Genomic DNA, 12575 nt, shown 5'->3' with positions numbered 1-12575 from the left:
AGCTGATGTATCTGAGCTCAGGTGGAACACAAACAGATTAAGAGACGTTTAATTCATTTGAGTGCAGTCTCTCTTGCTCTCTTTACTCCCATGCACCTCTTCTGTTCTTTTTTCTTCTGTCTCCCTGGACACACTGAAGAGTAATGGGAGCACACACTCCATTTGTTTCCATTTTTTCCTCATTAAAGCTCATAGCTGTAAGCTTATCCCGATTACTCAGGCCATATATCCCACAATGCTATATGCAGGTCATATGTGCCCAGTCCCTCTGTAGGGATCTTTCATAACATCAAATTGGCTTCATTGTGAGGGCAAATTAACTGACAGGGAACACTATACACACATTAAAGAAGGCTACTCTTTTGATCTAACTAGTTTTCTAGACATACCACATTAGGGGTGAATATACCTAAATGTGGGCTTTTCTATGATACATATCCTCTTGAACCTCTAAATTGATGATGATAAAATTTTAGGCAACTATTAACAAATATACAGCATTAATGATTAAATAAAACCATTGACTGTCGATAGATTTAAGTCAGTAATTTGCAAATATATCATAAATGTCGTTCACACATTAACAAGTGCTTACCTTTTAAGAAAAGAAAATAGTGTGCAGTGTATTGGGTTTGAAAATTTATTTAGATGACAAATACATTAGCATTCAAAAGTTTGGGGTTTGTAAGATATATTTTTTATATTTTTAATGATAGTCTCTCAAACAGTAAAAAAAAAAAAAAAAGCAATATTGTGAAATATGACCATTTAAAATTATATATATATATATAAATATATAAATTTTTTTTTTTTTTTTTTTTTTTTTTTTTTTTTGATGTCAAAGTTGACTTTTCGGCAGCCATATCTCCAGTCTTCAGTGGCACATGACTTAAAGGATTCTGATATGCTGATTTGGTGCTCAAGAAACATTTATTATTATTATTGAAAGCAGTTGTGCTGCTCAATATTCCTGTGGATTCTTTGATGAATACAAAGTTCAAAAGAACAACATTTGAAATATAATTTTTGTTTGTAACAATGTAAAAGTGTTTTCTGTAATTTATGATAAATTTAAAGCATCCTTGCTGAATCAAAGTATTAATTTCTTTTAGAGCCCGACCGATATATCGGCGGGCCGATATTATCGGCCGATATTTGGCATTTTCCTAACTATCAGTATCGGCATTTATAATGGCCGATAAATGAATATTTTTAAAAATGCGGGTGTGGTGATTCATGTAAGGGTGGCGCTGCCAATAAAGCACCTAAAAGCTATCACAAAGAACTGGCAAAAGTAATTATTATGAATACAACAAATATAGCAAGGAGACATTTTAATTGTTTATTAATAAACAAGTGTTTTCAGTCAGTGTCGCTGCAAAGATGAAGTTGACGATGCTGACTCGCGATCTTCAGTGAACGCGCGCCAGAGAGAAACGCACATTTCATACGACTACATAAGTCTGTCTGTCTTTCGTTTTGAATTGTTCTGTTTAAAAGTAGACATTTCAATATAGATATATTTCAATTCTCAGGTCTATACGCTGAGTTTCGGTTCATGAGATGAGCTCCAGTTCACCCGCAGGCGCCTCCGTGTCGAGATTATCTATCGTCTGCTATATTTACTTCTTATTTAAATCCAGGCAATTGGTTGATGAAACATTGATTAAAATTAAGATACAATTAATACAAAACTAAATTCACTTTGAAACGAAAGGTTTTGTGCTTTCTGTTTGATGTCTATGTGAAAGTTTCAAAGCATATTTTAGTGCCGCTTTCAGAGCGCTCACGTCCGTAGTGCTGAACTGTCGCGTCTGTAACATTGCTTTTTCCTCATAAATGCGAACACGAAAAATAAAATAAAATAAAATGAATATTTTATGTAGCCTGTGGAGACTGAGAGCCAACCCTTCTTCATCCGGTGGGTAGTAGCCTACTTGTGATTTGCGCAGTGTAATTCACATAATTGATTTCTCTGCTACCAGCCTCTGTCACGTATTGTGTTGTGTGAGCTTGTGACTATTGCAAGGGCGCAGCTGAGAAGTCCTGATTATATTGTCTGCTATATTTACTTTTTATTTATTAAATCCAGGCAATTGGTTGATGAAACATTGATTAAAATGCGTGGCGCGAGCGACAAATCTCTGACAGTAAACTGATTCTGCTTTGTCTAACAGCTGTTGCGACGCGAGCAATAACGGCCGCGTCCGGTGTAGACAAAGTGTTACAGCTCATTCTGCCTATAACGCTACGTTACAACATCAATCAATATTCCAATAATTTATATAATTATAGCACTTTATATAGGGCCATTTTGCATTAAGAGTAGCCTAGTTTCACGTTTAGTACATTTTGCTTACTAATTATTTAAAATAGTATAAAAGTACTGTACATATGTAATTAAAAACGTTTTCATTATGATATTATTCATTTTACTTTAGTAAAAAGATCTGACTTCTTCCTCCACTGGTAGAGATTAGAGGAATTAAGACTAAAAATAGAAGATAATAAGGTTTTGTCAGTGACACTTTTTATATATTTATTGATACAAGTTATGACTAAATTAAAAGACAAAGTCGTTAGTGAAGATTATGCAACAGTATTTAGAATATAAAATAATATAATATATAACATGCAATGCAAACTAGTTTGGTTCAAGCTCAACTGTATAATTCTCATTCTATCATTCCCCCTGCCTCCATTACATATCTGTGTCACACAAATGTTTGATCACCACATTTGAGTGATCATTGCAAAACGTGTTTATAAAATATATTTATTCTGTTTATACTGTGTAAAGTACCCATCAGAAGTTTGTACACACCAATAGGAAAGTGTCCAAACTTTTGACTGGTATACTGTACTAAAATACACATAAATAATATTGCTACTGTATTATAATATACACATAAATAATATCGGCCGATATGTCGGTATCAAGCTTTTTTACTCCCTAATATCGGCATCGGCCCCCAAAAATCCATATCGGTCGGGCTCTAATTTCTTTAAACTCTCACTGACCCTAAACTTTTGACAAATGTATATGCAATAACTTTTACACTTCAGATTTTGAACTAATGAACGTGTTTGACAATGTTGTCATCTAATCTACATCTTTACAACCATGACTAAAACCACTCCAGCTTATCAGCGTAAGGAATGTATAACATTTAGATAACACTTCACTTCCCTGCAACTGGCCACCCTTTCCATCATCTACAGGTCACTGGTTTCAATGGATGATTGCTTCTTGGGCCTTTTGACCTGTTAAAAGTAAAACTTGCAGGTTTGCTCTTTTTTCCAGACACCGTGTCAGGAGTAGTGTTGTGCAGAAAGACACATTTCTTCCCGGGCCTGTGAATGCTCCATCACCATACTCCACATTTCAAACACTTTATGCATCTGCACAGTGTCAGCAGCAACAGCTCAGTACACTGCTTCAGCTAACCAAAAAGCTTTCAACAAAAGCACCTTCTGATACCACTTCAATCTTCACAATCCAAGAGAGGAGGAAAAGACTTTGGAAAAAGAAAGTGCCATAGAAACTCTAAAGGAGATTAGAAGGGGGTTGTTCAATTCAATATGTTCTGAAAGTGTCAGACAGGCACAGATTGGGCTCATGGGATCTAAACGAAAGCAGGTGGTCTCTGTTTTTCTGCGGGGTATGTGCATATTGTCCTCACACACCTGCCTAAGCTTAATCAAGAGAGACTATTTCTCCCTTATCGTCTATTTCATAATAGAACCTTTAAACACAAATCCAGAATCATGCAAATCGAAATTGTTTTAAACAAGTAGAGAGGATTGATTAAGCCAAATGGATTTTGCAAGTGCACCAGAAGATTTTCAGGTCTTAATTCCCCCAATTAAGAGCAAAAAGAAAAATTGAGATGTTCTCTGATACAGCTTATATCAAGACTGAGAAATGGAGAGGTGAAGCACAAAGGGTGAGAGTTTGTATGACCTTTCGCAGAGCCATGTAATGGTAGAGTGCTTTACTCAGGAGCAAATAAAATTTAGAGCATCACATTGATGCTTACCAGGATGTTTTCTCATCATTCCACACACCAGAATAGAGCCATTAATTACAGACACGGGAGCCAGAAAAGATTATACCCTGGCATTGCCTAGCATAGACCTGGTCAGGATTCTAGACAAATACATGCAAACACACATCTCAGAGACATCTTGTGTAGGCAGCTCCAGTGAAGTCAGTACCTGCATGGCACTCACTTTTCTCCCAATAATTTACAGACCAACAGCCAGCTGTCATGGGTATTTAGATCATACATCACATACTCTTAAAGGGATGTCATACATTCTAAAATCATGTCACACATTATTTATGTTTTATTTTTTCCCCCTGAGGTCCACTTATAATGTTAGTCAAAATCTCTTGTAGTTGGAATTTGGTTTTAGAAATATATATATATTGTCATACAATTTTAAATCATGGCACACATTGTTTTTCTTCCCAAATGTTTTTCTCTCTTTTTTTTTCACTTTTCCCCCCACTGTATTCACAGTTTATTTTTTAGTGGCAATCAGTATGATTTTTTAATAAGCCTCTTATGCTTTTCAAGGCTGCATGTATTATCTATTATGCATTTATTTGATCAATGAAATAATATTACAATTTGAATTTATTCCTGTGATGGCAAAGCTGAATTTTAGTTGCAGCCGCTACTCCAGTCTTCAGTGTCACATTATTCTTCAGAAATCATTCTAATATGCTAATTTGGTTCTCAAGAAACTTACTAACCCCAGACTTTTGAATGGTATATATATGGTTAACTTTGACATTCTTGTGTTTTCCGCAGACCCTGTAACACCTGCTTGTGGCCCCCTTTGAAATCCACAGATTACATTATGAATTGTGAAAATTGGCATGTTTACTGTTCATATCTATTGTACATGCTCAAGTTATGATATTACGCAGCCCTTGCTGTCATTATTAATAGCCATCCACTGTAGTTAAAAACTTGCTAATTAGTCAAATAAGTGTGTAGTAGAACACAGCTGGAATAAAAACCCACAGGACGTCAAACCCCTGAGGAGATGAGATGAGCGCCCATGTTCCAAGTCATCAATGGCGCTCTGGAATCAATTATTGCTGGAAGATCTGCCAGTGGCTCATATTGCATTGCTTTGGCCTTTTCAGTCGGTTGGAAAGGAAGTTGCTTGACATGTTAAGTTGTGCTTAATAATTCTGCTCTCCATCCAGAGTAGAGTTATTACATGAAGTACAAAAATCGACTTGTTCTTTGATGAACACAAATCTTTGAATGTGTCCTGTTCATTTAGCGGCGTGCTACCAGACTATTGATCGGCATACGAGTCAATTCCTCGTGTTCTGGCTCAAAGCGATTGCTGAACTAGACATTTCTTCCATCATTCAGTCCATTACAGTGGGTCAGGGATCAGCACTAATGCAAAATCACCAGCGCACACTTTCACCCGACACAGAACAAGACTCAAGCCCCCTGATTTCACCCTTTATAAACTTCCCCCTTTTTAAATATTTCCCTTTCTACTGCACTGGTCTTTAAATATACATCACAGCATACAGGCACTTAACTCTAAGTACAAATCAAAGACCTGGCACTTGTCTTGTAATGCTGCAGAGAGTCCAGACTGTGACTTTAATCTCCTGTCATCCAGTTTCCTTTAGACTGAAGTTCGTCCTGTCAGACAAGCTCATACTAAACTCATAACTCTCACTAAAACGTCTGATCTCCTCCCTCTTTACTATCAAAGGACAAACGACAGTGCTTTTTTCCTGAGGGAAAATAATGGTTTATTTTGATTATAATGGAGCCACACTAAAAACTCGCTACGTCGCTGATATGCAGTATAAATTGATAGAAAACAGTGAACTGATATGCATGTGCAGGTGTGTGTGTGTTCATGAGATATTTTGGTTTATTTGATTATGCTTAACCGGAATGTGCTAATCTCAGCTTCATTTAACACATTTTACAGTGTTTCAATCCATTTCATACAAATATTCAGCTGAGGAAATGCTTTAAAATGTCTTTAGATTTTGTCTGGGCTGGCTGATAAGTGATGCAATAGCTACCGGCTCTTCGACAGAACTTTGCAGGACATTGTGTTTTAGTTTTCTAACTCCTTAAGGGTCCATTTAGCTGTTTCTTGATGTAGCAGGCGAAAGCAAAGGGCACCCTCACTCAATCTGAGCTATATGCAGTGATCCCTGCCATATGTTTCTACCTTTGAGAACAACTGCTTCCTTTCATCCAAAATCAGAGCAGTACAGTCAGTCTTGTGCTGGATAGTTGGATCTCATTGTCTTTTATTGCTGCTTTTATTCTGTATTTATGGTCTCTCATAAGAGATTTGTGCCTATGATTTACAGGGTTTATGGAAAAAAACAATTTACTACCGTTCAAAAGTTCAAAAGCAATTTATACTTTTATTCATCAAGGATGCATTAAATTGATCAAACGTTTTATAAGGACATTTATAATGTTGAGAAAGAATGCTATTACTTACAAATAATAATAATGCTCCTTTAAACTTTCTATTCCTCAAAAATCGTGGAATGAAATGTATCACAGTTTCCACAAAAATATGAAGTAGTACAACTGTTTTCAACATTGATCATAATAAGAAATGTTTAGTGAGCAGCAAATAAGCACATTAGAATGATTTCTGATGGATCATGCCAGCAGCCATATCACCCTGTAGCCCAATACTGGTTGGCCACTAAAGCTAAGCAGGGCTGAGCCTGGTTAGTACCTGGATGGGAGACCTTCTGAGAAAACCAGGTTGCTGCTGGAAGAGGTGTTAGTGAGGCCAGCAGGGGGTGCTCACCCTGTGGTCTGTGTGGGTCCTAACGCCCCAGTATGGTAATGGGGACACTATACTGTCAAAGAGCACCGTCCTTCGGATGAGATGTTAAACCGAGGTCCTGACTCTCTGTGGTCACAAAAAATCCCAGGATGTCTTTCGAAAGAGTAGGGGTGTAACCCCGGCATCCTGGCCAAATTTGCCCAGTGGCCTCTGTCCATCATGGCCTCCTAATCATCCCCATATATACCAATTGGCTTTATCACTCTGTCTCCTCTCCACCAGTAAGCTGGTGTGTGGTGAGCGTTCTGGCGCAATATGGCTGCCGTCGCATCATCCAGGTGGATGCTGCACATTGGTGGTGGTTGAGGGGATTCCCCCTTCTATGTGAAGCGCTTTGAGTGTCCAGAAAAGCGCTATATAAATGTGATGAATTATTATTATTATTATTATTATTATGTGACACTGAAGACCGGAGTAATGGCTGCTGAACTTGCAGTTATTTTAATTGTAATAATATATATTATCACAATATTAATACTGTGTTTTTCATAAATGCAGACCTGCTGGTGAGAATAGAGGCTTCTTTTAAAAACAAATCTTAACAATCCCAAACTTTTGAACAGTAATGTATATCATGGAATATAAAAATGTTTTAAATCAGAAATGTATAACATGAAAGGTCATATTTCATGGGATGGACATTGCTCTTTTGTAGTGTTATTGTGTGATCCATCCTGTGTGATTCATTAATGGACAGCACATGATACAAGCTAATAATAATTATAGATGGTAAAGTAGGCTCGGAGGCTCAAAAAGCCAACTCGCACGTGCAAAAAAAAAAAAAAAAGGAATGTGGAAGGTCATGGAAAAGTCATGCAAGTTCATTGGTCGTTAAGTTTTAGAACCTTGTTTGGCTTTTTACAGCACTTAATGTTGTAAAACTGTTCATTTCCTCATCCATTGATACATGGGTATAGGAACTAGGCCTACTGCGATTCAGTTTTTCCTCAGACTGTTAATTCTTTATTTATGTCTGTCTGGGTTTCATCACTAACACTCACACTGAAAGATTTCATCATCACATCTTCCCCAGCTATTGATTCACCCCTTCATTTATTATCAATGTCTTCTGTTTCTTTTCTTTTTTCCTGCTCTAGCCCCCTCGCCATCTCTTCATCTCTCTCTATCATAGTCTGAGCTGTATGAGTGATGGATGCAGCCATTCTCATTGTGCTGTGGTTTATAGTCCTGTAGATAACCCACCAGTATGTCCTGACTGACCTCCATAGTAATGGGTATAATGAGAGGTCATAAAGCATATCTTGTCTGACCACAGTAAAGTATGCCGCCAGAGGCCTGACAAACCCAGACGAGCAACTGTTTCAGAGTATACATCCTCTCACTTCCCATGCACCATTAATTATGTGCCATGCATTCATGAAGATGATGGAACAGGTTTTAAGGAAAGTGCTTGTGCATCTATACATTCATTTGAATGTGCCACTATATAAACTTAAAAAAGGGAAGTAAGGTGAATCTGTGTGTGCTCAGTCTGATTCAAATTCAATCAAGGCTCACTTTCTAAAATGTTCCTATGATTGTTAGACATTAATTGAATAAAACTTCCATCAGCCAATCACAATAAAAAAAAATTCAGATTATGCTTGGATTACAAATTTGCACGATCATATGCACCCTAGATTTATGTTTCTAGTATTTTACGACAAAAATAAATACAAAAAAATAAACTGTGGTATTGGTGCATGGTGATGGTTTTGTGGCTTAAATCATGAACATCACTAATCCAGCTAATCAAAGAGTGTTTTCAACAAACCAGCCTTGCTGTGCTTTATGAAGCACTCAGACAATGTGATTAAAATGTTGGCTTAATGTCGAGGAAGCACACACTGGTATTTCCAAATAATTACAGGGGAAGTTATCTGGCAGTTATTGGCTCTGGAACCCCTGTGAAGTCATTAGGTAATCTCATTAGGTAATAATGGCCTCATTGGCTTGTTCCTTTTACCTCTCAACTGGTGTAAGCGAGCAATTTGGGAATAAATAAAATCAGGATGTTGTGCGTATCTGCATTGTTTTCAGTTCTCTCCCCCCATCCATTTCTGTTATACTTTAGTTTTTTAAGTAGGATACCAAATTTCCAAACTCCAGCAACAGTGACAGTGAATGAAACACCAGCATTTTTAGAGTTCAAAGAAGGAACAAAATGCAGGAGAGTAACATGTTGGTGTGTTTGATGTGAAAAAATATCTTTGCATCATTTCTGTTTCTTTGAGGGCAGAGAGACAGATTCCCCAGAGACCCTACATCTCCTCCAATTAGATATGAGAGCAGTGAAGTGCACCTTCTTTCTTTCTTTCTTTCTTTCTTTCTTTCTTTCTTTCTTTCTTTCTTTCTTACTGAAATTTCATATTGAAATTTCAAGATGGCCAATATGATAAGCCAATAATTACGTACATGTTATGTCTGATAAATGGCCAGTGTTATAAATCTATACTACCCTAACTACCTAACTATTGTAAAAAAAAAAAAAAGTTGTACAGTTGGCATCACAATGTTACGTGTATGTGTACAGTATGACAGCTAGTCTCTACCAGCCTCTGTGTCGCCCTCTAGGTCTTTATGTTTCTCTTTGCCCACATCTCTGCCAAACCTGACTGTTTTTGCGGTGTGATCCTCAACTATACCTGCCAGAATTGGGAGTGCAGTAGTCATCCATCTTTAGGGCATACTTTGGCACTGTGGATGTTAAATTAAAAATGTATAGCCAACAGAACTAGGTCATATGCACTTTAAGTGTCGAAGACAGCGCTTAGAAAATGAGCATCATCAATCAAACCTGTGAGTCTGCAATGCTTTGTGAATTCAGCAACACTACAGCCCAATTATAAAGGTTGATAGACTGGAGACAATGTTTGTTTTTCAGTTAAATATAAACTTTTCAACTGTAACCACCAATAGTATTAATTAAACGTTTGCTATTATATCACATTATGTTAATCACTTTGTTATCTTTAAGCTCTTGTTTCTGTCTTCTAGAACAATTCAGCTCAAATACTATCCTTAACTTTGTCTCTAAAATACATTTTAGGTATTTTATGTTGATGTTGTTTTTAGTTTTTATATTCAACCATCTCTTGTAAGTTTTGATATCAAATGAGTCCTTCTTTGAGAGTTATTTTTTTCAGGTGTCTGAAAATCCCTTTAGATGCATGAATCCCTGTCGTAACCTCTCAAACTGAATGAAAGCTGTAGTTTCAGCGTTTAGAACAGACTGTTCATTTCCTCTGCATGGCTCCTATGATTGGCAGCTGACATTCTGAGTAATGACAAGGATGGCAAAGAGAAATATCATATCACTGAGATAATAATAGACCAGGGACTCTTAAAAGCTGGGGAGAGAACAAGCGAGATTACATTCTCTGATGACTTTTGCACCGCTGAACACTAAGCGCACCCAACTACAAGTGTCTCATATAGCTATTTAAAGTGGTGGGACGCTGATTTAAATATAGTGATGATGATGAATTTTATTTATAATGCACTATACATTTGACATCAAATCTCAAAGTGCTTAGAAAAATCAAAAAAATTAAATAAAATAGAAACAAAAAAACATAGTACATAGTATGTATAACTGTCAACTTGCATAACTTTTTTATTTTGTTTCATTTGCGAAAATTAGATTTTGGCTAAATAAAAAAAAGTAGGGATGCATAGAACTACATATTTTCATAATCAACTAGTCAATGGGTTGTCTGAAGGACTAGTTGAATATACCGTCTTAGCCCTGGATAATTGGGCTGATTTATGGTCCACCACACATAGGAAAAATGTGTGCGTTAATGAGCAGCTAGATGGTCTGCATCTGAATGTAACCAAATGCTTGAGGTGTGCTTTTAAAGTCGGAATGAAAAAAAAAGTTTTTTGTCTTATTGTAAACAATTCTTCAATGCTTTCCTCATTTTTATATTTGACCTCGTCATTTTTATTCAAAATGTCGAAACTTGATCTTCTCCAATCATTTTGATCCTCTCACTGCTCAAACTCCGCCCCTCTTTACAATCGCTGCAAGCTTTAATTCAGATCTGCCTGCATCCAATCAACAACTGTTGGGTTGAACCAAGTTCACGCCCTACATTTTTTTCTTTTTCGATAATCTGTTTTACTAATGCTGCGTTCCAGGCAGGTTTTTGAGCACGTAAATCACGACTTCAAACCACGACTCACGACTTTGTAGCATTCCAGGCCAGTCACGCCAAACTACCTGAGCGCAATATACATACTTATTTTTTCAGACACATAACATTGTAATACATAATCGTGTGTGTGTATATACATACTTATTGTTTCAGACACATAACATTGTAATACATAATCTTGTGTGTATTATTATCATTATTATTATATTATTATTAATTTGACTGCAACGTTATATTGTCCTAAAGTGTATTCTCACTGTGTACCGCCTGCAGAAACACTGCATCCGTAGGGGCTGCCATTGTTGTTTTGTATGGTTTTGCGGCTATGTGACGTCAGAACTCGTAACTGGGAGTACATCGATCTAGTACGAGTTCACGGGTGGGAAGTCACGGGTTTGACTGCCGTTCCAGTGCACTTTCACGGGTATAAGGTTGGAAAAACACGGGTTACAGGTTGCCTGGAACGCGGCATTAGATCTATCAATATGAAAGAAACTAATTCTGTTCATTCCGACTTTAAAAGTTTTACTATTTTTAACTTGACACAGCTTCCTAACACAAAATTCAATGTGTGAGACATTGAAAAAACAGAACGAGACCCGATGCAGTGGCCAATTTAAATCTAAAACAACGACTAGAAAAACGATTAATTTTGTGGATCAGCCATGCTTTTGAAAAGTTGTTTAAACTGAGTTCAAACAGCAATAACACTGAGATGATGTGAGAATGCACGTTAAAACATGCCATTTGTTGCATCTCACAGCCACATTTTGCTTTCTCATTACAAAAGCCCCTGGGTCTGCTAAACAGCTCTCTGGATTTTTGTTTGTGAATGTGAGCAGAAAGAAATAGCACAGTACTTGTATGATTTAGAAGTGCAGCAGACGCAGATGACTGCCAGTTTAGATAGCCACACTGATACTCCACTCCCAGTGGGTTTCCGCATTAGCTCAGAGCGATCTCTCACTTTTCCGGTCCTTTATGAGAAGTTCAGTCAGTGGGCGCCTTTTGAACGTGACTGCCGTTTAAAGTGTAAATTGCAGGTAACATTTTTCACGAAGATAATGCAATGTGCTTACTAAACATAAAGATAAGAACCGCCCACAATTGTTTTTTATGTTTTTTTTATACCAAAATGCTGCATATAATATGAAAAGTTGGTACGTTTTACAGTGGTTTTAAGCATGCCCCCTCCCTTCCACTAGGCTGGGCGTGGCGTCATAAAAGGGACTCCAAGCTTTTACTGTCTATGCCTGGTCTATGCTCCAAGCCTAGAGTTACCGTTAGTCTAAACGGCAAGTAGGCTAGCAGTTATATTGGAGACCTAGCTAGCAAAAATGTTTAACTATTGTGTTTGTGCGGGATGTACGAATACATCAAAAACGGGGGAGAGGCTCCACAAGTTCCCCAAGGACAAACGACTGATTCGTGCCTGTAAGTGTTAGGTAGATCTCGGGTATGCAAGCCCGACCCTACCCGAGCACGTTGTGTCCGAGCCCAGCCCGGCCCGACACATTAACAGTAATTATGAGCCCGAGCCCG

The 12575-nt window shown here is 37.4% G+C and overlaps 1 protein-coding gene and 1 pseudogene across 2 annotated transcripts in view; both read left to right on the top strand.

Annotated features, from left to right (window-relative positions):
- The window catches only part of gfra1a (gdnf family receptor alpha 1a), a 100718-nt gene that overhangs the window by 49518 nt on the left and 38625 nt on the right, over positions 1 to 12575 (top strand). The window lies entirely within an intron of this gene.
- On the top strand, positions 6685 to 6801 carry LOC130099730 (5S ribosomal RNA; annotated as a pseudogene).

The sequence above is a fragment of the Rhinichthys klamathensis genome, unplaced genomic scaffold (genome assembly GCF_029890125.1).
Source record: "Rhinichthys klamathensis goyatoka isolate OS25496 unplaced genomic scaffold, OSU_Roscu_1.1 h1tg000235l_1, whole genome shotgun sequence".
In the NCBI taxonomy this organism is placed as follows: Eukaryota; Metazoa; Chordata; class Actinopteri; order Cypriniformes; family Leuciscidae; genus Rhinichthys; species Rhinichthys klamathensis.
The sequence above is the reverse complement of the archived record's forward strand: the minus strand, read 5'-3'. Positions and strand labels throughout refer to the sequence as shown.